Here is a 26,439-nt window from a genome sequence, read left to right on the forward strand (position 1 = left end):
AATAACAGCTATAATTAGAAACAATCATTTTAATTCTGGTATTCCATGCATGAAAAACTAGATTTTACAGGTAATTTAACAACACATGTTGAATTGTATAATTTAAAAGTTTAAAGCAGGCACAATCTGAAGTTCTTGGATAGGCTTCAAGGGGGTTTTTGAACACCACAATGGACAAGAACCATTGCTTTAAAGCAACAGGATTAATTTTAACCACCCAGAAAATAAACTACCGCAATACCATTGTGTTTGATTTAATTAATTTATTTTTAAATTAATTTATTAATAATAAATACCTCCTAGGGTACCTGCCCAGTTACTAGTGATTCCATCTTCTCAAAGGCTATAAACATAGGGAAAACATACAGATCTAAGACACGTTAACATACGTCCTTGGTTATAGGTGATTTGCTCTATAGAATGACAAGGCATTTAGATTCTTTAATCAGATTTCTTCCTTCAGAAATTTAAAACTAAAACACTACATTAGAACCAAGCTGACAAATAAGAATGATGACTGAGAAACACAAATCCAACATTTTAAAACTTAAAAGATACCATAAAGATTCTTCCCCCATCATTATTCCATTCTCTCCAATTGGGCCCAGCTAAAATCCTGAAACAAACTAGTAAGTGAAATCACTAACTAGTATCTCAAGACTGTGTGTCCCTACAAAAATTACATTCTCACTGCATATGAAAAGATATTATAAGAACCAAAATCTTTATGTAAGCAAATCTAACAATAGCTTCTGCCTGACTTCATTAAAAATAATATTTCTAGAAGAGTACCTTAAGACCATATGGTAAAGTTGTACAAGACAGCATGCTATTGCAGCATGCTCCCCAAATCTGATAGTCTGCCAAGTCCTTTGGCTAAGATCATTAAGTTGTTAATCTTCACCTAATTACATCCTTTCACAGACCATGGGCTTCATCAAGCAGCCATAAAGCTTTCTCCAGTTGGTATTTCCACTGTGGTCCAGCAGCTAAGACTCCACACTCCCAATGCAGGGGGGCTGGGTTCAATTCCTGGTTGGAAAACTAGTTCCCACATGTTGCAACTAAAGATACTGCCTGCTGCAACAAAGGTCAAAGATCATGTGTGCTGCAACTAAGACCAGGCACAGGCAAATAAATAAATATAAATATTTTTTAAAAGATTTCTCTAATCAAAACTAAGAAATAAATGAGGCTTTTCTAAAGAAACCCCTATTCCGTTTCTGCCTTATGTGCACGGCAAGTTGCTTCAATCTTGTCCAACTCTTTGCAGCCCTCTAGACTGTAACCCACACCAGGCTCCTCCATCCATGGGATTCTCCATCAAGAATACTTGAGTGTGTTACCATGCCCTCCTCCAGGGGATCTTCCCAACCCAGGGATCAAACCCATGTTTCTTATGTCTCCTGCACTGGCAGGCAGGTTCTTTACCACCAGTGCCACCTACCTTACCCAATACCCAGTTGTACCTCCTTTAATCAGGCACCCTCCTCTTACAGCTAGTTGCCTTCTTGCCCCACTTTGTGCCTCATCATCTTCAGGCGCAAAAAGTGAATTAGTTGTTTTCAAAATTTTGGATATGAACTATAGTACATACATATGAAACAAATTATTTCTTGAAGTAAAGTTTAATATAGTCTGAAATTTTCCATTCTATTTCCTTCTTTTAAAATGGTCATCAACAACACTGACTGTACAAGGCAAACTATGACCCACAGTTTAACAAACAATATGTAAGAAGTATATACATCATGACCAAGTATTCATTCCAGTAATGAAGGCTGGTTTAACATTCAAAATCAATTAATATAATTCACCATATGAAAAATAAAATCACATGATGATCTCAGTAAAGGCATAAAAAGGCATTTGACAAAGTTAACACCATGAATGAACACATAACTCTCAATAAACTAGGAACTGAAGAGAACTTCCCCAAAACTACAAAGAACTTGTACAAAAACTCTAGAGTTGCAATCATACTTTATGATGAGAGACTAAAATGCTTTTTCCCTAAGACAGAGACAAGACAAGGAGGTCCGCTCTCAATACTTTTATTCAACACTGTATTAGAGGTTCTAGCTGACATAGGAAGGCAAAAAAATAAAAATAAAAAATAATTTTAAAATAATAAAAATAAAAGTCATTCAGTTTAGAAATAAAATAAAACTATTTTTTTCCAGATGACATTATCATTTATGTAGAAAATCCTATGAATCTTAGGACAAAAACAAACCCAAACTACCAGAACTAATAAATGAGTTTAGCAAGGTTATAAGATATAAGACTAACATAAAAAAATAAAATGAATTGAAGACACAAGAAAGACTCCCAGTGGCCAAAGCTGGAAAAATCTGGGCAACAAAAAGCAACTTATTGGATTATAACTCAAAGTATAAAATAAATATATGTGAGTCTACAACATGACTGCATGAAGTAAATAACTGGGGGAAAATAAGATAAACCTCCTGCACAGGAAAATTTTAAATTGCTTATAAGATATTCCAACCTTATGGAAGTGGAGAAGAATTCCTCACTCATTTTGTGTTAGCTGCATATAGTACTTCCTTCCTTCCAAAACATATGGTATGAAAGTGAGGAATAGAGTAATTTTATAGTGGATACCCTGACACACACTGTTATCAATCAGATGATCAACGCAACATCACCAATAAGAGATCTAAAAACACATATAGACTGAAGGTCAAGAGAATGAAAGAAGATATTCTAAATGGAAAATCAAAAGAAAGCCAGAGTAGTAATAATATACCACAAAAAGTACACTTTAATACAAAGACTGTAACAAGAGACAAAGAAGGAATTATATAGTGATCAAAAGATCAATCCAAGTTGAAGATGCAACAATTGTAAATATACATATACGCACCCAACATGGGTTTCCCAGGTGGCGCTAGTGGTAAAGAATCTGGGAGACACGGGTTCAATCCCTGGGTCAGGAAGACACCCTGGAAAAGGGCATGGCAACCCACTCCAGTATTCCTACCTAGAGAATCCCATGGACAGAGGAGCCTGATGGGCTACAGTACATATGGTCACAAAGTGTTGGACACGACTGAAGCGACTTAGCATGCACACCAAACATAGGAAAACCTAAACACGTAAGCAAATATTAACAGACATAGAGGAAGAAACTGACAGTAACACAGTAACAGACGGGGATTTTAACACCCTACTTATATCAATGGACAGATGATTCTGACAGAAAAATCAATAAGAAAACACTGATCCTAAATGACACGTTAGAATTACAATCACATGAGGCTGATTGATATTTATAGAGCATTCCATCTAAAAACAGCAGAATATAAATTATTTTCAAGTACACATGGAACATTCTTTAGGACAGATCAGACAATAGATTATAATACAAGTTTCATTAAATTTCAGAAGACTGAAAACATGAAGCATCATTTTCAACCACACACTATGAGACTAAACATCAACTACAAGGGGAAAAAAAAGAACAAAAGCACAAACATGTGGAGGGTAAACAATATGCTCTAAACAAGCAGTGAGTCACTGAATAAGTCAAAGAGGAAATTAAAAAATAACCTACAGACAAATGAAAATGAAAACACAGTGACCCAAAATCTACAGACTCAGCAAAAGCAGTAACAAGAGGGAAGTTGACAGCAATTCAAGCTTATGTCAGGAAACAAGAAAAATCATAAATCTAAAGAAACCAGAAAAAGAACAAACAAAACCCAAAGCTGGTAGAAGGAAAAAAATCATAAAGATCACAGCAGAAATAAATAGAAAGAAAAAAATAGAAAAGATAAATAAACGAAGAGTTGGTTTTTTGAAAATTTAAACAAAACTGACAAACTTGTAGTCAGACTCCTCAAGAAAAAAGGAAGGGCCCACATCAGTAAAATCAGAAATGAAAAAGAGGTTACAATTGACACCACAGAAATATAAAAGATCATAAGAGATTACTACCAATAAATATGTCAATAAAATGGACAGCCTAGAAGAAATGACAAATTCCTAGATATGCACAATTTTCAAACACTGATTCAGAAAGAAATAGAAAACATGACCAATTACCAATAGTAAAAGTGAATTAAATAATTTCAAAAACTCCCAACAAACAGAAGTCCAGAACCAGAGGGCTGGCTCTTCCTCCAGCTGGTAGAATTCAGCTACAGGAATTCTACCAGCTAGAGGAAGAGTTAACACCTATCTCTCTCAAATTATTCCCAAAAAACACAGAGGAAGAAATACTTCCAAACTCATTCTACAAGGCCTGCATCACCCTGATATCAAAACCAGACAAACACATCACAACAAAAGAAAATTCCAGGCGAAGATCACTGATGAACATAGATGCAATGCTCCTCTAGAGAATTATTAGTGAACCAAATTAAGCAATACATTAAACGTATCACACAGCATGACTGAGTGGGATGTGCCCCAGGGATGCAAGAATGACTCAAAAGCCACAAAACAATCAATGTGATAAACCATATTAACTGAAGAATAAAAACATATGATCATCTCAACAGATACAGCTTTTGATAAAATTGAACAATTATTTATGATAAAAACTCTCAACAAAGTGGTATAGAGGGAACATAGCTCAACATAATAAAGGCCATATATGACAAATCCACAGCTACATCATACTTAATGGTAAAAGCAGAAAGCATTTCCTCTAAGATTAGGAACAAGAAAAGGATTCCCACTCTTGTCACTTTTTTATTCAGTATAGTATTGGAAGTCTTAGGCACAGAAATCAGACAAGAAAAATAAATCAATAAAAGGAACAAAATTGGAAAGGAAGAAGTAAAACTGTCACCGCTTGCAAATAACACGGTACTATACATAAAAATCCCAAAGAAACCAAGAAAAAAATACTAGAACTCACTGATAAATTCAGTAAATTTGTAGGATACAAAATAATATGCATAAATTATTGTATCCTTATACACTAACAATGAACTGTCAGAATAAGAAACGATCCCATTTACCACTGCATTAAAAAAGAATAAAATACTTAGGAATAAACCTGAGGAGGCAAAAGACATGTCCTCTGAAAACTGTAAGACAATGACAAAAGAAAGTGAAGACACAAATGTAAAGATATAATGTGTTCTTAAATTGGAAGAATTAATATTGTTAAAATGGCCATTCTACCCAAGGCAATCTATAGATTCAACGCTGCTGCTGCTGCTGCTGCTGCTGCTGCTGCTGCTGCTGCTGCTGCTGCTGCTGTTAAATCACTTCAGTCGTGTCTGACTCGGTGCGACCCCACAGACGGCAGCCCACCAGGCTCCCCCATCCATGGGATTCTCCAGGCAAGAACACTGGAGTAGGCTGCCATTTCCTTCTCCAGTGCATGAAAGTGAAAAGTGAAAGTGAAGTCGCTCAGTCGTGTCTGACCCTCAACGCAATCCCTAACAAATTACCAACAGTATTTTTCACAGAACTAGAAATAATTTTAAAATTTGTATGAAAACACAAAGACCTCAGAGAGCCAAAATAATCTTGAGAAAGAACAAAGTTGGAAGTATCACACTGCCTGATTTCAAAATACTCTACAAAGCTACAATAATCGAAACAGTATGGTACTGGCACAAACACAGACACATCTATCAATGGAAAAGAACAGAGTTCAGGAATGAGCCAACACTTGTATAGGCAATTAATCTACAAAAAAAAAGAAGCAAGAATACGCAATGTGGAAGAGACAGCCTCCTCAATAAATGATGTGGGTAAAACTAGACAGCTGCATACAAAAGAATCAAATTGTACTAATTTCTCACACCATGCACAAAAATAAATTTAAAATGGATTAATAAAGACAAATGTAAGAACAGAAATCATAAAACTTCTATAATAACACATAGGCAGTATGCTCTTGGACATTGGTCTTAGTAATATATTTTTGGATATATTTACGTATCTCTTCAGGAAAGGGAAACTAAAGCAGAAACAAACAATGAGACTACATCAAACTAAAAAGCTTTTATACGGTGAAGGAAACTATCAACAAATAAAAAGGTCACCTACTGGATGAGAGAAGATATCTGTAAACAGTATATCTAACAAAGGGTTAAAACACAAAATAAAGAATTCAAACATTTAAAAAAGGTCAGAAGACCTGGATATTTTCCCAAAGAAGGCAGACAGATGATCAAAAAGAATCTGAAAAGATGCTCAAAATCAGTAATCATGAGGGAAATGCTAATCAAAACTGCAATGAGATAGCACCTCACATCTCTAAGACTGCCTATTATCAGAAAAACCACAAGTAATAAGTATTAACGAGGATGTGTAGAAAAGGGAACGCTCATGGATTGTTGGTGGGGCTGTAAATGGGTACAGCAACAATGGAGAACAGTAAGGAGGCTCCTCCAAAAATTAAAAACAGAGTCGCTCAATTGTGTCTGACTTTTTGCAACCCATGGACTGGAGACGGCCAGGTTCCTCTATCCATGGAATTCTCTAGGCAAGACTACTGGAATGGGTCGCCATTCCCTCCTCCAGGGCATTACCCAACCCAGAGATAGAATCCAAGTCTCCTGCATTGCTGGCAGTCTCTTTACCATCTGAGCCACCAGGAGCTATCACACAATCCAGCAATTCCACTCCTGGATATTTATCCAAAGGAAACTGAAACACTATTTAGAAAAGATATATGTACCCCTATGTTCACTGCAGCATTATTTACAATAGCCAAGATATGGAAGCAACATGTTTATCAAAGGAATGTTACTCGGCCATAAAACAGATACAGAGAATGAACAAGCGGTTGCCAGAGGGGAGAGGGACAGAAGAAGAAGAAAAATAGGTGAGGGACATTAAGCAGTACAAACTTCCATTCACAAAATGAACGAGTCATGGGTGTGAAATCTACAGTGTGGGAAATACAGTCATAAGTATGTAATATCACTGTATGGGAAAAGATGGTCAACTAGACATCGCGGTGATCATTAGGAAATATATAGAAATGCCGAATCACTATATTGTGCAACAAGAACTAACACAGTGCTGTAGGTCAATTACACTTCAAAAACAAATAAACTTACAAAAAAGAGATAAGATTTTCGGTTACCAGAGGGCAGAGGGAGGGGTAACTAGATGAAGGCAGTCCAAAGGTACAAAAGGAAAGTTATGACCAACCTAGACAGCATAGTTGGACTGTGAAGAAGGCTGAGCACTGAAGAATTGATGCTTTTGAACTGTAGTATTGGAGAAGACTCTTGAGAGTCCCTTGGACTGCAAGGAGATCCAACCAGTCCATCCTAAAGGAGATCAGTCCTGGGTGTTCATTGGAAGGACTGATGCTGAAGCTGAAACTCCAATACTCTGGGCCACCTCATGTGAAGAGCTGACTCATTTGAAAAGACCCTGATGCTGGGAAAGATTGAGTGCAGGAGGAGAAGGGGATGACAGAGGATGAGATGGCTGGATGGAATCACCGACTGAATGGATGTGAGTTTGAGAGAACTCTGGGAGTTGGTGATAGACAGGGAGGCCTGGCGTGCTGCGGTTCATGGGGTCGCAAAGAGTCAGACACGACTGAGTGACTGAACTGACTGAAAGGTACAAACTTCTAGTAATAAGATAAGTAATACTAAGGATGCAAAATAATTATATAAAAATAATTAACACTGCTGTATATTAATATGAACATTAAGAGAGTAAATCCTAAAAGGTCTCATCACAAACAAAACTGTCTTCAATTCTTTAATTTTGTATACATGTGATACGATTGATGCCCACTAAACTTATTTTGGTCATCATTTCATGATGCATGTACATAAAACAAATTATTATGCTACAGAACTTAAACATACAGTGCTATATGACTTCAGTATAATTCATTATATATGTCAATAAAACTGGAAAAAAATGATAAAACACACTGATAATATGTACCCTAAATTTGACAATAAAAATGGCTCTCTACTTTTGTTGTGTTTTTGCCAAACCCATAACCCATTCTAATTATGAGAAAAAATAGATAAAGCCTGTTGGAAAGACACTGAACAAAATATCTGACAAATATTACTCAACTCTCAAGGTCATGAAACACAAGGAAAGTCTGAGAAACTGTCACAGCCTGGAGGGGCCTAAAAAGATACAATGATTAAATATAATGTAGTATTCACAATGGGTTCCTAGAACAGAAAAAGGATACTAGGCAAAAACTAAGGAAATTTGAATAAAATATTGGCTATAGTTAATAATAATTTATATAAATATTTACTCATTATTGTGGTAAATGTACCATACTAATGTAAGATGTTAACAATACAGGAGATGCACTAGGGAATGTATGAAAACTCTCTGTACTAGCCTTAGAACTTTTCTACAAATCTAAAAGTATTCTAAAGTAAAAATCTCATTTAAAAAATCATTGAACTGCATATGGGAAGTTTATCTCAATAAAAAGTTACTGCAATAAAAGTGTTAATTATGGTTCCATATGCTAGCAACAAACAATCAGAAAATTTTAAAGTATCATTTACATTAATCAGGAAGCAACAGTTAGAACTGGACATGGAACAACAGACTGGTTCCAAATAGGAAAAGGAGTACGTCAAGGCTGTATATTGTCACCCTGCTTATTTAACTTCTATGCAGAGTACATCATGAAAAACGCTGGGCTGGAAAAGCACAAGCTGGAATCAAGATTGCCGGGAGAAATATCAATAACCTCAGATATGCAGATGACACCACTCTTATGGCAGTAAGTGAAGAAGAACTAAAAAGCCTCTTGATGAAAGTGAAAGAGGAGAGTGAAAAAGTTGGCTTAAAGCTCAACATTCAGAAAACGAAGATCATGGCATCTGGTCCCATCACTTCATGGGAAATATATGGGGGAACGGTGGAAACAGTGTCTGGGAGATGGTGATGGACAGGGAGGCCTGGCGTGCTGTGATTCATGGGGTTGCAGAGTCAGACACGACTGAGCAACTGAATTGAACTGAACGAGTTTGAAATTTTTAGAGATAAACCTGACAAAGGGTTATAAGACCCTTTATAAGACCCTAAATACTGAAAACTAGAAGATACTGCTGAGAGAAATTAAACAAGACATAATTATATAGAGAAATAAAACAAGTAGGTAGATCAGAAGACAGTATTGTTTAGATGTCAGTTCTCTCCAAACAGAATTATGGCTCCTAAGCAAATATCCAGCAGACTTTTTGGTAGGAATGACGAGCTAATTCTAAAATTTACATGAAAATGCAAAAAAACCCAGCATGTCAAAATAACTCTGAAAAAGATAAATCAAGTTGGAGGCCTTGTCCCACCAATTTCAAGCTTATTTAAAAGCTACAGTAATCAACACAGTCTGATATTGGAGTAAAGACAAATAATCAGTGGAACAAGCCCAAGTTTATAGTCAGCTGATTTTCAACAAAGGCACAATATCAATTCAGTGAGAAAAAGATGGTATTTTCAATAAATTGTGTTAGAGCAACTTTAGCAATATGCAAAGAGAAGGAAAAAAGAACTTTGATACTTAGTCACACCACAAATAACAAATTAACTCTAAATGGATTGCAGGCTAAAAGCTAAGAACAGAAACTATAAAACTTTTGTAGGAAAATGCTGGAGAAAAAGACTTTGAGCTTGGTAAAGATTTCTATAACACAACAAAAAATTCACAAACCAAAAAAGAAAAAAATCAACAAATTATACTTCATCAAAATTAAAAATTCTGTGCATCAAAAGATACTATTTCTACAAAACAAGCCACAGACTGACAGAAAATATTTACAAACATATATCTGAAAAAGGACTTGTATCTACAATATAAAAGGAACTCTTACAACTCAAAAGACATCTCATTAATTAAATAGGTAAAAGATTTAAACAGACTCTCAAACAAAAGAAGTCATAACAGATAGTGTACAAGCACACTGAAAGACGTACATCATCAGTCAATGCTGCTAAGTCGCTTCAGTCGTGCCTGACTCTGTTTGACCCCATAGATGGCAGCCCACCAGGCTCAGCCATCCCTGGGATTCTCCAGGCAAGAACACTGGAGTGGGTTGCTGTTTCCTTCTCCAATGCATGAAAGTGAAAAGTGAAAGTGAGGTCGCTCAGTCGTGTCCAACTCTTTGCGAAACCATGGACTGCAGCCCACCAGTTTCCTCCGTCCATGGGATTTTCCAGGCAAGACTACTGGAGTGGGTGGCCATTGCCTTCTCCATCAGTCAATAGGAAACTAACTACAAATTAAGAACCACAATCAGATACCGCTACTTATCCACTAAACTGGGCAAAATTAAAGGACTAAACTGAATGCTAGTGAAGAATGGAGCAAGTGGAACTGTCATACAATTGCTGGTGAGAATATAAAATATAGACTTTGGGACACATTTATTCAAGAGAAATGAAAAGTATATGTCCTCACAAAGATTTAAACATAAATGTTCACAGGAGCTTTATTTGTAATAGCCCAAACTAGAAAGAACCCAAATAACGATTAACAGGTGAATGGATAAACAATTCCATTGTGGAACTGTGGCATACACACAATGGAATATACCCAGCAATACAACATAATGCATAAAACAACATAGGTTAATTGCAAAATAATTATGCTGAGGGGAAAAGGGCAGGAAAGAAGTAAACTAAATGATTATATGAAATCCTGGGAAATACAAACTAATGTAAGTGAAATAAAGTAGATCAATAATAATAACAGATAAGGCAGGAAGACAGGATGGAGAAGATTACAAAGGAGTATAAAGAAATGTTTGAGAGCACAAATCAAAATTTCAACAAATTGTACACCTTTAATATGTGCAATTTATTGCACAAAACAATTATATTTCAATAGAGGTGTTTAAGTCAGATATTTATATAAGTAATTATATATATCCATATATATATATGGCTTGCCTTGTGGCTCAACTGGTAAAGAATCCGCCTGCAATGTGGGAGACCTCGGTTTGATTCCTGGGTTGGGAAGATCCCCTGGAGCAGGGAAAGGCGGCCTGGAGAATTCCCTGGACTATATAGTCCATGGGGTCGCAAAAAATCAGACACGACTGAGCAACTTTCACTTCACTTCACTTTATATATATATATATATATATATATATATATATATATATATATATATATATATATATAACTGGTTATACTAGACTAGTTGACTTTAATTGTAGAATATAAAAACAATCAAGCCAAACAAACTGTAAAGCAAATATGTGTGGGTGTGTATCTCTTAATAAAAAAGAATGGACTAGCTAACTTAATAAACTATAAGGAAATGAGAATTACTAAGGTCTTTGAACCATGGCTTTTTGAAAACCACACCATTGCTATTGTCATCTAGATTTAGAGCCAAGTAAAATAACTTAGTAGAGCCATAAGAAGTATTTATACAAGAAAAGAATATAAAATAATTTTACGACTTTAGTGCTGGAAAAGTTTCTCTAATTCAAAGTCCTCATTTTACGGCAGAGAATGTGAAGCTGAGAGAGGTTAAGTTCATAGTTCAAGGTCACACTAAGGCAAAGCCAAGACTACAATCAAATTTGTACAATTTTAACTCAAGAGGTATTTTAGGATCAATTACCATTCCATTCCCCTTCATGGATCACAGCCTTGTCGTGGCAAAGGGGCTTGCATAACTCAATGAAGCTATAAGCCATGCTATGCAGGGCCACCCAAGACAGGTCATAGTGGAGAGTTCTGACAAAACATGGCCCACTGGAGAAGTGAACAGCAAATCACTCCAGTATTTTTGCCCCAAGAATCCCATGAACAGTATGAAAAGGTAAAATGATACGATGCGAGAAGATGAGCCCACCAGGCGGAAGGCACCCAATATGCTACTGTGGAAGAGTGGAGAAATAGCTCCAGGAGGAAGGCAGAGGCTGGGCCAAAGTGGAAATGATACTAGGTTGTAGATGTGTCTGAAAGTACAGTCAGACGTGGTGAAAGTAAAGTCTGATGCTGTAAACTGAACAACATTGCATAGGAACCTGTTAGGTTCCTAAATCAAGGTAAACTGAACATGGTCAAGCAGGAAAAGGACAGTTTTCATTCCAATCCCAAAGAATGGCAATGACAAAGAATGTTCAAACTATCACACCACTGCACTCATTTCACATGCTGGCAAGATTACACTCAAAATCCTTCAAGCTAGGCTTCAGCAGTATGTGAACCAAGAACTTCTAGATGTATTAGCTGGGTTTAGAAAAGGCAGAGGAGGAACCAGAAATCAAATTGCCAACATCCACTGGGTCATAGAGAAAGCAAAGGAATTCCAGAAAAACATCTATTTCTGCTTCATCGACTATGTGAAAGCCTTTGACTGTGTGAAGGATCACAACAAACTGTGGAAAATTCTTAGAGATGGGAATATCAGATGAGCTTGTCTCCTGAGAAACCTATATGCAGGTCAAGAAACAACAGTTACAAACAGACATGGAACAACAGACTGGTTCCAAATTGGGAAAGGAGTATTCACCCTGCTTATTTAAAATCATATGCAGAGCATATCATATGAAATGCAGGGCTGGATGAATCACAAGCTGGAATCAAGATTGCTAGGAGAAATAACAACCTCAGATATGCAGATGAAAGCACTCTAATGAAAGTGAAGAGAAACTAAAGAGCCTCTTGATGAAGGTGAAAGAGAAAAGCAAAAAAGCTGGCTTAAAACTCAACATTCAAAAAACTAAGATAGCATCCAGTCCCGTCACTTCATGGCAAATAGATGGGGAAAAGTGGAAACAGTGGCAAATTTTATTTTGGGGGGCTACAAAATCACTGCAGCCACAAAATTAAGACACTTGCTCCTTGGAAGAAAAGCTATGACAAACCTAGACAGCATATTAAACAGCAGAGATATCACTTGGCAGACCAAGGTCAGTATAGTCAAAGTTATGGCTTTCCCAACATGTATGGATGTGAGAGTTGAACCATCAAGAAGGCTGAGCACTAAAGAACTGATACTTTTGAATTGTGGTGCTGGAGAAGACTCTTGAGAGTCCCTCAGACTGCAGGAGATCAAACCAGTCAATCCTAAAGGAAATTAACCCTGAATATTCATTGGAAGGACTGTTGCTAAAGCTCCAACACTTTGGCCACCTGATGTGAAGAACTGACTCACTGGAAAAGACCCTGATGCTGGGAAAGACTGAGGGCAGGAGGAGGATTGGGGCGACAAAGGATGAGATGGTGGGATGGCATCACCCATTCAGTGGACATGAACTTGGGCAAACTTCAGGGAAGGCTGGCGTGCTGCAGTGCATAGGGTCGCAAAGAGTTGGCCACGACTTGGCAACTGAACAACAAATTTGTTTTAAAAAACTTACAAGGATGGGACAAGGATCAAGATATGCTCATAATAAATTCCCCCCCCTTTTTTTTTTGAGCATTCACAATTTGCAGAGTTTATTTGGCTTGGTTATTTTTGTAATATGCATGTAAAGAAAATCAACCAATCCTGTCTAACTAGTTTTTCCACAGAAACATCCAAAGAATGGAAAGGCTGCAAACTGGCAGCCTATGAGCTGTGTTTTGCCCACAGACATGTTTTGTCTGGCCTGCACAGTGTTTCTAACAACCAGAATATGTGGCTAACATTTAAAATGGGTAGATGTTACATTAAACCTGGGTTTCTAAATTTCGTTAAAATGTCAGAAAACCTGACACAATTAGATATACATTCTTCAAGGCAAAAACTGAGCTCTGATTAAGCTCTTGGGTAACTTAGACAAATGAGACAAAATTACTGCTTTCAAAGACCTCATGATTTACTATTAGAAGCAATCACAGAAAGAAATTATTGTAGTGTTTTATAGTCATACTATGTGTCAGGCAATGAGTGACAGATATTATAATAAAAATGAGACTAGGTTAAGATGCAGGAGGGAAGAGGTCATCAACTTTGTTAAAAAGCCTACTGCTTTGGCAAGGCTTCATGGAGGAGGCAGCATTAGAGCCACGTTTTTGAGAGTAACGTTTTGCTAGGTGACCAGGGCAGAGGAGGACATTTCAGATAAGCAGCAGCATGTTCAAGGTTATCATATGCAGCCAGCACAGATGAAGCACAAGGCTAACAATAAGGTAGTTTGAAAAGCATAAGGTAGTTTGAAAAGAAATTATATGCTTTGAAAGCATAGCAGCAGCCAGATTGTGAAGAACTCTTGTATCTCATGCCAAGGAATGCAGGTTCCATCCTACATATCAGTATTATTCCCACAGTGCCCCTGAGGAGACTGCTCATGATTCAACCTAGGTGGAACAGAAATAAAAAGGGTAAAGATATGCCAGCTGAACCCCACTCCCAACTGCTGTTTCAACTAGAATGAGCCCTACTACTATTCTACACAGTAAAGTTCTACTTATATTTCTTTGGACAAAAAATTATGTTATAAACCAAAAAAAGAAAACAAATTTTAAAGCTTGAACATGAGCTATTGAAAAATATTTACCAAGAAATTAAATAAGATTAGTATTTTGTCAAGATCTCTCTGGCAACAGTTTCAAGAATGGAATAAAGAAATATGAGAAGGGCTTCCCTGGTCATCCAGTGGTTAAGAATCCACCTGGCAATGCAGGGGATACTAGTTCGATTCCTGGTCCCTGAAGATCCCACATGCTTCAGGGCAACTAAGCCCATGCACCAGAACTACTGAGCCTGCAATTTGGAGGCCGCAAACTGCAACTACCGAGCCCATATGCCAAAACTACTGAAGCCCGGGTACCTAGAGCCCGTGCTCCACAACAGGAGAAGCTATTGCAATGAGAAGCCTGCAAAATGCAATGAGAGAAAGTGCGCAGGCAACAACGAAGACCAAGAGCAGCCAATAATAAATAAATAAATTTATTTTTTTAAAGAAGCATGAGAAATGAGAATATTTAACCTCAACTGATCCAAGAAATTATGATTTAAATCTGGGTAGTGACAGTAGAGATATTCAAATCTTACTGATATCTACTTTGTAGCAAATAATCTGCTAGATGCTATATTCAGGATAAAAAGATAAATTCAAGAGTTATTTAAATAAAAAGAGACAATCACTGATTAAAATGAGAAGGTTAAGAAGAAAAAGGAATTAAGCTTCATAGGTAACTTGAATAAAAGCAAAGACAGATGTGATTTAAGCTTAGACGAAAATCACTATACCTTACCTTCAATGAGCTAAGCACAAACCAGACCAAAAAAGAAACACTAAGGGGGTGTAATCTAGGCAAAGCAAAATTTACAGCCATGACTATACTTCCGAAGCAAAGGACCCAGAGGATTTGCTAGAGGTATACACAAAATCAGAACCATCCTTGAATGCCACCAGAAACAACAGAAGTTCTTAACTGCCAATATCTTAACAATCTCAAAGGTTTTTCTAACAGTCTACTGAAAGATAAAGCTTGGCATTCTTCATTGGCAATTTGGATAAGATCCAGATAACCGAATGATGATGGAATCAAGAATATTGGAAAGCAAACTGTCGGGAGCCACGTTAGGCATTACTGACAAAATGGAAGCACGGCCCCAAACCCCTCTCCTCATCCTGCAGGCACGGTCCCGGGATGAAGGAGTTAGGTCTTGCGATTCTGACTTGTTCTTTCCTTTCTTCGGTTGAGTTGGCTGGGAAGAATGTTAAGGTGCTTATTGTTTTTGAGAAAAGCATGAGAAAGCACAAAGGCTCCTGCAGTTGTGCCCAGAAAATAATCTATAAAGTAACCACTGACATTTGTTCAAGGATCTTTACCAAGAATGTTCCAGGATGAGCAAGTAGGCTGCAGCTTGCAGCCATGGGAAGGATTGTTATCTGAGACCTGTTTGTGAGGGGAATGTTTATGGCAAAAGAAGTTTGCTGAGCTTAGGGCTTAGGAATAATTAAGAATAGCTAGAAGCCTTTTTAGGAGATAGTGAGCTTAAGATGCTAGGGGCAAAGAGGATTCAGAAAGATAAGAAATAAACTGAGGAATGTGGTGTGCAACCCAGACATAAACATGAGTTACAATGTAATCACAAGTTAAGTATAGGACAAATAAGAGGAAGTAGATAATAGATAGTAAAGCTTTCACCAGGAGTAGGGACTCTGAAGCAGGAACTCTGTTTGAAGGGCAACAACGATTTCTGGAGATAATAAATCTGGGTGAGGGGGAACTAAAAATGTCAAACCTCTGACCTAATGCTTTTGTCAAAGTATAAAAGAAAACCTGAAGCTTGAAATAAACATGCAGCCCCGCACCTTGAGTCAGAGACTACATCATTCCCCATAGACACTGCTCATCCCTTCAGGCTGATTGCCTGGCTGCTGGAGCTGGACTCTGGCAGCATACAAGAATAGCAGAAAATAATATTTAAGAAATCACACCTACAATTGCCAGCTAATGAATGGTCAGCAGGTTTGTCAACTGTTCCATTACACCAAGGATAAGCATGTAACAAGTGGCTCAATTCTGCTCATGACTAGTCTTCAATTATGAATTTCTTAGTAGACTTTTAGAGGTCCAAAGTATTTAAGTGTATAAATTTCCCAAGGATGAGAAGCGTTCAAATGTAAGTTTCTAGGTTTTTCATTGAGTCCTAGACTAAAAAATTTAGCGCTATTTCCATGAATCTGGTTTTATAGCATAACTGTTTTCCCTGATTTTTAAAGGGCAGGGGGAGAGAGAAGAAAAGATTGGGGTGGGAGCCCTTATATTCTTCAAAATGAATTCTATTTTCACAGCTGTTCATGAGAGTTATTTCAATGTCTTTGATAAAAATTATAACCAACATTAAAAACACAAAACTTTCAAGTTCTTCAGTGAATTGGTCAAAACATTCTCTTTATAAAAAGAGCCTTCATACCTCATTAATTACATTAGACTATAATGCCTAACCCATTAAAGAGTAGATAATGTTAATTACTATTTCCAAGTAGCTGACAATAAGTTAAAAAACTCACTCATGCAACATCAGAAAGACCTAGTTATAACTTTAAGTACATTGCCAAATCTTATCTATTATAAGACATTCTAAGAGAATTGCATGGGCCTGTAGCTACATAGTTTAAAAAAAAAATAAACAAAAAAAAACATGAAATTGGTGTCTGACTAAATCAAGAAGAATTAGAAAATATTCTCAATGTATCTTTATGTGGGCACAGGAAGTGCTTGCATTTACAGAGAGAGAAGAAAAAAAAAATGGGGAATAGAAGAATTACCTGAGGGCAGGAAATTCAGACAAAAGGTCCCTACTCCTGGTGAAAGCAAGTAGTCAGTTGCCAGGGTTTCTTAGACTCCTCTGGGACTCATTTGGGTGATTATGAAATTCACAGCACACCAATCTCCACCACAGCCAGCAGGGATCGCTGCAGGGAATGGGTACACAGGGGACACAGAAGGGAGCAAGTTTAAGGGAAGGAAGAGGAAAGGAATGATATGATAAAAATATTTAGCTGTGAGTCACTTTAAAGAAAATACAGTTGTATTTCACACTGGAATAACTATAGGCAAATGCTGCTTAAAATCTAAGAAAAATTAATCATTTGTGATTTTCTTCATTCTCTCTACCACTGGTAGCACTACTACTCTATTAAATCAATATGTTTTAAATTTTATATTTAAAATAATATTAAACAAAAATGAGACAGCTAGGCTATACAAAAGTTACACAAAGAATGAACTAAATAATTCAATACTAAATGAAACCAATTAGGACAAGCATTCTAAAAGACAAGCAACCTACAAACTGTCAAAATTTTAACTGCCAGAAGGCCCAGTTAAAACTATAATCCTCATTTCATTTCATAAAGAATACTAAAGAGTAAAGTCACCTATGAAAAATAACCCACAAACATCAAGATTGTAATATCGTTAAAAATGTATACAGCTTTATAAATACATGTATTTATGACCTATGTGTTCTATGACGGCAGATGTATAAATTTACAATAGTATAAATCTATTTCTCCAGTCAGCTAAAAATGTTTCTGAACAACTACCATGTGCCACAGTACTGCGGCAGATGCTAAAGATACAATAGCGAACCACACAAGCACAGTCACTGCCCTCAGAATTCAGAGCCTATCAGGGTTATGCTGCCCTTAAAGAGATGACAGTCTAGGGACTAATAAACAAGAAGCTTTTGTTCTAAAATAAATAAACAACAGTAGAGGAAAACACCACAATGTTATAATAAGAGTGGCAGAAAAGAAGTCACAGATTCCTCTCTTAATGGTACTTTTGGGTAGAAAAAAGAGTATATTATACATACAGCCAAAATTGTCTTAAAGGATAGACTAATATAGAGGTTCGAATTTTTTATACAATATTCTTTTTGGCTGGGAGAAGTCTCAAAATAAGTCAATGAATTATGAGACAGACCAATAACAAGTATAATGCCTCCCCCAAAAAAATACATCCTGGACCATATTTGCTCAGCTCTTAATTTTGTTTTAATAATTTGGTCTTGATATGATAACTGCTCGTATTTCACTTATGGAAATGGTGTCATAAAACTTGCAAAGTGAAGTGAAAGTTGCTCAGTCATGTACGACTCCCTGCAACCCCATGGACTATACAGTCCATGGAATTCTCCAGACCAGAATACTGGAGTGGGTAGCCTTTCCCTTCTCTAGGGGATCTTCCCAACCCCGGGGATCGAACCCAGGTCTCCCGCATTGCAGGTGGATTCTTTACCAGCTGAGCCACAAGGGAAGCCCCATAAAGCTTGTAACTTACATTCAATCTGAGCTAATCTCAACTTGTAAATACCAATATTTAATAGAAATATTAAATTACTCATCTTAAGTAACATAGTATGCAAACTTTAAAACATAAACTGCTAAAAGATCAACTTACTGAGGAAACATTTAGACTGGAAACTGCAATATTACGGCAAAGTGTAATACTGCAAAAAAAATTATGCAAGTAAAAAGAAATGAATGGAGAAATTGTCCTTCCCCAACTTTAAAGAACTGCTGAGTCAAAAGACTATGTTTTCCAAATCCCTAAAGTCAAATGATTTCCAAGTAATAAACGAATCTCCTAAGGGATATTGCAACAGGATGATAAAATACCATAAAGGAGTAATACAGGAAGTGCTGAAAACTCAAAGAAAAGCAAACTCTTAGGTGCAAACTGCAGCCTGAACAGGCAGTATGAAAGTGAAGTGAAAGTGAAGTCGCTCAGTCATGTCTGACTCTTTGCGACCCCGTGGACTGGGCTCCTCCATCCATGGGATTCTCCAGGCAAGAATACTGGAGTGGAGAATAATCAAATTATGAAGGTGCTGGATAAGTGACTTAACTACTCAACTGTTACTGTTAAGTCACTTCAGTCATGTCCGACTCTGTGCAACCCCATAGACGGCAAGCCCACCAGGCTCCCCTGTCCCTGGAATTCTCCAGGCGAGAACACTGGAGTGGGTTGCCATTTCCTTCTCCAGTGCATGAAAGTGAAAATGAAAGTGAAGTTGCTCAGTTGTGTCCGACTCTTAGCGACCCCATGGACTGCAGCCCACCAGGCTCCCCCGTCCCTGTCAACACTACCTGTTAAATCTTAGGAAAGTCTATAACCTCACCATTTTAATAACTTCCTTCTAGGTGACAGAAACAAATACCTTCTGATTCTAGGATAATAGTATTATAATATCCAATAAACCACGCATTCAATCTCCTTCTCACCTTAAGTTTTCAAATCAATCTCCTGAAAGTAACTTTTCTAAGAATCAATATCTGGCTGTAGTTGTAAATTAACATGAAAGAAACAGGCACCCTGCTCAATTTTAGATGCTTCTATGAAGTGTACTTAATAGAAAAAAAGAAAAATCCACCCCCTAAAATTCAACTCACAATTCACTTTTCTGTAATTATTGGCTAAGCCAAAGGATGACCACACACAAAAAACACTGACCTCACTGTTGCCAAACTATAAGAGGCCCAGTCTAAATTAGCTTACAAATAAAGGGATCTCCATTTATATACTTATTAGACAATCAAATTAACGTATCCAGAGCCAAACTCCAGATCTTTTTCCATAAACCTGCTCCTTCTGCATATCTTCTCCAACTTAATTAATAGCAACTCCATCTTCCCAGTTGCTTATGTCAAAGTCATCCATGACTGTTCTCCTTTTCAATCCACATCTTATTTATTGGCAAAACCTGTGGCTCTGCCTTCAAAATATGTCTAAAACTTGACTATGTATCTCAGCAATTTCACTGCATCCACCTAGCTCCATGCCAGTATTTTTTCTCATCTGGATAGTTAACACTTTTCACTAGGCTCCTGCTTCTTTCCCTGCCCTCCAATTATTTATTTCCCACTTGGCTGCAGAGTGATCAATGGTTCAAAGCCTTCCAGTGGGTTCCAGTCTCACTCAGGGTAAAAGCCAAAGTCACTACAAGGTCCCACAAGATCTGGCCCTTGATTTATCTTTGATCTTATCTTCCTCTACTCACCTCAGTCATCATTCCAATTCACCTATATTGGAGGCATTAATGTATTTGCCAAAAAATGACAAGTAAGCTTCCTCTTCTGGATCTTTGCATTTGTTCGCACTCCCAATTTCAGCTCTCTCCTCAAATAACACCTTCTCAATTAAGCCTTCTCCATCACTGGATTTAAAATTGCAAAGTCTGTCCCCCCACCTCCATGCACTTCCTACTCCCTTTCTCTGTTATTTTTTGCAATAGCAATGTACTTCACATTTAATTTAAATGTGAAGGTTTATTAATCTAATTACTCTCAGCCTTCTCTGATTAAAATGTAAGCTCCACTGAGGGCAGGGAGTTTGCCGCAACATTATGGACTAGTACCTGGTACAGGGCTTCCCTGGTGGCTCAGAGGATAAAGCGTCTACCTGCAATGCAGGAGACTCAGGTTCGATCCCTGGGTTGGGAAGATCCCCTGGAGAAGGAAATGGCAACCCACTCCAGTATTCTTGCCTGGAGAATCCCATGGACAGAGGAGCCTGGCGGGCTACAGTCCACGGGGTCGCAAAGAGTCAGACACAACTGAGTGACTTCACACACACACTTCACACACACCTGGTACAGAGAAGCACTCATTAAATATACTGTGAGGCACTCTAATCTCCCTTCCTTTTGCCATTCAGTCACAAGATCCTGCAAACACTCAACCTTTCCTAATCTCCTTAATAAATATTCCAAATAGTTAATCTTCTCAGGCCACTCTCCCTTTCTACTTATTTCTTCCGCTTTGTTTAGGGTGTATGTCTTGTTGAGACTGTCAAGAAGTTTCTTTTACCTCAATCCTTGGAGCTGGCCGGTATCCAGGCCTTTCCCAAGTCTGTTTCTCTAACCTTCTCATAAATTCTGTGGAATACTGATATCTTTCTACATTATTTTTCTACTTAATCTAATCAGAGCACTGCTATACTCTGGGTTTCCAACCCAGAGAAATGTTCCTGAACCTTAGACTGCAAATCAAACTCATAACCATGTATGTTTCTTTAGTGATCATGTCCCTCTTTAATCAGGAATTCTTTATTAGCAGTCACCTCCTGGGATGAAGTTCAATTTCAATTTCCCTAACACGGCAAATGAGGCCCTCCAAAACCTAATTTTGTTCAGTGCCTATTAAAGACACCAAACGGAGCAACAAGCCTGACTCTAAACAGTTCTTCCCATGACCACATCTTTGCTGTACAACCCTTTGCCATTGCTAATTGACCCACGGATAAACAGAACTGGGTCAAACAGATTCTCTCTCTGAAATCCGAAACTTCAACAGGAAAGATCAGACTGGGAGTTGTGAAAGATGGGACAGCACCCTAAAGTAGTGGTTCTCAACTGAGAGTCGTTGTACCTTCCAGGGGACACCTGGCAACATCTGGAGACCTGCTCTCATTGTCAAGACTGCGAGTGCTACTGGCATCTAGTGGGTGGAGACCAGAGGTGCCGCTCAACATCCTACAATGCGCAGAGCAGCCTTTCACAAAGAAGAATCGTCTGGTTCAAATGTCAATAGTGCTGAGGTTCAAGTACTCTTCCAACGAGGCCCTAAGCATTGGCTCTTCCAGGTTCTGTGACCCACACTAACAGCATTCTATTACATTTCCTCTTTTAGCCTAAGTGAAACAGAGCATGTTTTTGTTGTTTGCAGACAATATAATCTTTTTTTTTTACAGTTTTTTTAATTGGAGTATAATTGCTTTACAATGCTGTGTTAGTTTCCATTGACCAATGAAGTGAATCAGCTATGTGTGGGTGCTAACGTGCTTCAGTTGTGCCTGACTCTTTTGTGACCCCAAGGTCTGCAGCCCTCCTGGCTCAGCTGTCCATGAGATTCTCCAAGCGAGAATACTGGAGTAGGTTGCATCCCCTCCTCCAGGGGATCTTCCCCACCCAGGGATCAAACCCTCATGGGTTTTTTACCACTAGCACTATCTGGGAATCAGTTACATGTATACATAGATCCCCTCCCTCTTGAAACTTCCTCCCACCCCTCCCCTCTTAGTCATTACCTGAGCACCAGGCCAAGCTCCCTGTGCTATACAGGACGTTCCCACCAGCTATCTATCTAACACATGGCAGGGGACGGGGGAGCCTGGTGGGCTGCCGTCTATGGGGTTGCACAAGGTCGGACACAACTGAAGCGACTCAGCAGCAGCAGTATATTTATGACAGACAATATAATCTTAATTAGCCCAGTATCCTAGTCCAATAATCTGACACACATGTGTATACTTTAAATCAGTTTCTCAACCTCAAAACTATTGACATGTAGGTCAAATAATTCTTTCTGTGAGAGAACGTGCTGTCCACTACAGGATGTTTAGCAGCATTCTTGGCCTCTACCTGCTAGTTACAACCCCAAGACCCAACTCTGCCGAGTCATGACAATCAGAAATGTCTCCAGACATTGCCAAATATCCTCTGAGGGGTCAAACACCCATTTTTCATAACCACTGCTTAAAACTATACAAAGACTACATTCAGGTGTAGTGTATGTCTTTGCAACACCCACTTCTACCTCCAGCATAATATGCCTTGAGCCAAAGGGGGAGCGGGGGAGCATTTGTATCTGAATCTTCCCCATCTCTTTTTACATCCTGGCTTAAATTACCCCATCTTCAAGCTTTTACTCCCTGCCCTTCACCTTTGCTGGAGCACATATGTACACATACCACAGTAACAGGTAACGAGGACTTGAGCTGAAAGGTAAGCTCCTGCTTTTATTTTCTTTCTTACACTTGTTTAACTTTTCTTTAGAGCTTTCCATTTCCTTGGGAAAAAAATACTCTCCTAGAGAACTCTCCAAAACATATTATGTGACAGTTATAGTATGAAAGATCAGGGTAAAATCCCCTTCAAAGGCTTATCCTGTTTCACTTCTATTAAAATGTAACTACTCTGTAACTAATCTGCACGTGTGTGCACATGAACTCACACACACTCACTCACTCACTTGTCCTCTTCAGTTTCAGATCTGTTTCAAGTATACAAACTTTTTATTAACAATGAAAGAGATGCTTGGAATACAAACTAAACAACTAGATAGGGAATAAGTATATAGATTTACACTTCTCAAATAGTTCATCATTTGCTTTAAGCATTTGTTAATCTCTAAAGAATAATTCTCTTATCAGTTCAATTCAGTTCAGTTCAGTCGTTCAGTCGTGTCTGACTCTTTGCAACCCCATGGACTGCAGTGTGTACGACACTTTGCAACCCCAAGGACTGTAGCACACCAGGCTTCCTATTCTTCACCAACTCCCAGATCTTGCTCAAACTCACATCCATTGAGTCGGTGATGCCATCCATGTTGTCCCCTTCTCCTCCTGCCTTCAATCTTTCCCAGCATCGGGGTCTTTTCCAAGGAGTCAGTTCTTTGCATCAGGTGCCAAATTACAGCTTCAACTTGAGCATCAGTCCTTCCAATGAATATTCAGGACTGATTTCCTTTAGGATTGACTGGTTTGATCTCCTTGCTGCCCAAGGGACTCTCAAGAGTCTTCTCCAACACCACAGTTCAAAAGCATCAGTTCTTCGGTTCTCAGCTTTCTTAAGCCCTTGTATCTGAATAATACTGGTTTTAATCTTACAATTTCACCACACTTAACCTCCAAGCTTGGAGTAAGCACTCTTTTTCTCCTGTTTGTTCCTACATTATCTTCTTTATCTCTTAGATAAAGTGTCATTTTCTTTCCAGGATACCAAAGGCACCATATTTATTCAATTATTCAATTGTCCATTATTTCCTAAAACCACAGGAAAATTGGCCATGCCCGATATCTGTGATAATATTGGTGACTTAAAAAAAAAAAAATAGTGTGAAGCACAGTCAATTCATTGTTGCCATTCATGCATTCATTCAAAAAATAGTCATTGAGTACCTACAATTATTCTAGACTCAAAAAAAAAAAAACCCTGTCCTCATGGAGTTTACATTCAGTACAGAAGACAAATGAACTACAAATAAATAAGTACATCTTATTACAGATGAGGATGAGTGCTATAGAGAAAAGAATGGTCAGGTAAGCCCTCCATTAAGAAACTACCATGAGTTCCATTCACTAGTCATAAGAAATGCCTATTATTGGAAGATAGTATGTTCTGAGTATTTCCAATCAAACTGTGTTCCAGATGGTTAGATCAGTATAGTGACATCTTTATTACTGAATAATCTATAAAATTAAGTTTGACCTAGATAATTTCAGAAGTTCATCACTACCTAACAGTAAATTATCACAACACCCACCTTGTTTCTTCTATTGTCATCCTTTATATCTATAAATAACTGTATTTTTCTTAGGAGATGACAGCAACAGCAGTAAGGTTAATATCTTAACCAAGAAGATGAATTAGATACTCTTCAGTCACTTGACTTAAGGAAGTTTTGAAACATGAATTAACTGAAAACTTAAGTGCTTCAAAAACACATCTCAAAAAAATCATTAGTTAAGCAGTTATTAGAAATCATACAGATTTAAAAAGTAATCCTCTATATGTATAACTGATTCACTATGCCATATACCCGAAACTAACACATGGTAAATCTACACTCTATTATATTAAAAAAAAAAAAAGTAGTTCTCAAGATTCAATTCTGAATGTGTCTGTTTTGTGAAGTAAGCCATTACCTTTACAGCTAATTTGTAAGAGTCCTTCTCAATGGGAGTTCTATAAGAGAATTAAACTCTATAATGTCCTAAGGTTCCTAATGACTGAACAAACTTTTCTCCAGTGCATCTAAAATGGAACTAGCTATGTAAATACTGTCATCCTTGGGAGAGTGAGAAAATAGAAATTCAAATCATTTTCTGTAGGTGTAAATTTTCTTGTGAACTGAGTATGAGAAAGGCTGGAGGACATCTGCAAGTCAGATCTTACTTAAATCATACAAAATAATGATAAAATCTTCTACCAAAATGAAGTAATTCATTATTGGATCATATGGACAATTTCAAAAGAAAATTTCCAATTAGTGATGCTATTAAGAAATATATAATCATCAGTGTTTCTATACTTGGTTACTTTAAAAAAATACCTTTATCTTATTCAGTGTTATAAGTGAGGAAAATATTTGCTGAATCACAGAAATAACTTTGTTCTCCAGGATACAACCTGTGGTATACAACGATTCGGACAACCAAGAGCTCTCTTTACTATGAAAAGTATATCATCACACCCAGGTGTTTTCCTAAAATCAGTTAAAAGTAATCTTTATCTTACAAATAACAGAGGAAAGGGTCATAATCAAGCATTCTGAATTCGCTGTTAACAACTTGGAAACAAGATCCTACATTTAGCCTGTGTTTTGAGACAAATATGGAAAAGTCAGGGGCAGTAACAAACTGCCAGCTTTACTGAGTCATGATTCTGACTAAAACCGCGTTATGAAATGGAAAGGATGACAAGTCTTGGGTTTGTTACCACAGATGTTGACTCCCTGAATTTATGGATCTTAGATTTAAAAAAATAGTAATAAACTCTGTACGAATGATGTGGGGCTAAGAAAAAACTTGCCACAGTTGGTAACACTGATTATTTACCTAAAACAAATCCTAACTGTGCAAACAGGCACACCCTCTAATGCACAGACTGGGAACGGCGAGGCACGGTGAATTCAGAACAATAACAAGGTTAACATTTCAGTGAGAAGACAAGGCTCAGCCCTAAGAGTCCACACTGCGCTAGACGCCCAGGGTTAACGGAACCGCTCAGCTCCGAATGGAGGCGAGCAGACACCGAGCACCTGGGCGACGTCAGACCATCCCCAGTCTCAGCGCAGGACCGCCCGAGAGGGTCCTCCCGACGCCCCCCCGAAGCCGCGTCGGGGACGATCCCAGCCATCAGTCTCTCCCTGCCACCCAACACGCTCCTCCGCGAGCCGATCGGGGGAGAAAATCCATCTAGGGGCGCAGTCCAGAGGCGAACCTGTCTGTGGGCGACCCCGACCGGGGACGACCCCATCAGGCGCTGACTCGCGAGGCCAGCCCTGAGTGCAGGGGCCAAGGGAGATCAGGGGG

General features: G+C 38.0%; 1 protein-coding gene across 8 annotated transcripts in view; it reads right to left on the bottom strand.

Moving 5' to 3' along the window:
* BLTP3B (bridge-like lipid transfer protein family member 3B) overlaps positions 1–26,439 on the bottom strand; it is an 86,559-nt gene that overhangs the window by 59,683 nt on the left and 437 nt on the right. For 3 of the 8 annotated variants that reach the window (XM_069585145.1, XM_069585146.1, XM_069585140.1), the window contains exon 2: positions 17,166–17,312. The exons of 3 other annotated variants lie outside the window; for them this stretch is intronic. The gene's annotated coding sequence lies outside the window, so the exon portion shown is untranslated. Of the gene's footprint in view, positions 1–792; positions 1,088–17,165; positions 17,313–26,439 lie in introns of those variants that run through there. 2 more of the 8 variants (XM_069585141.1, XM_069585138.1) reach the window with 2 other exon arrangements.

The sequence above is a fragment of the Ovis canadensis genome, chromosome 3 (assembly GCF_042477335.2).
Source record: "Ovis canadensis isolate MfBH-ARS-UI-01 breed Bighorn chromosome 3, ARS-UI_OviCan_v2, whole genome shotgun sequence".
Classification (NCBI taxonomy): Eukaryota; Metazoa; Chordata; class Mammalia; order Artiodactyla; family Bovidae; genus Ovis; species Ovis canadensis.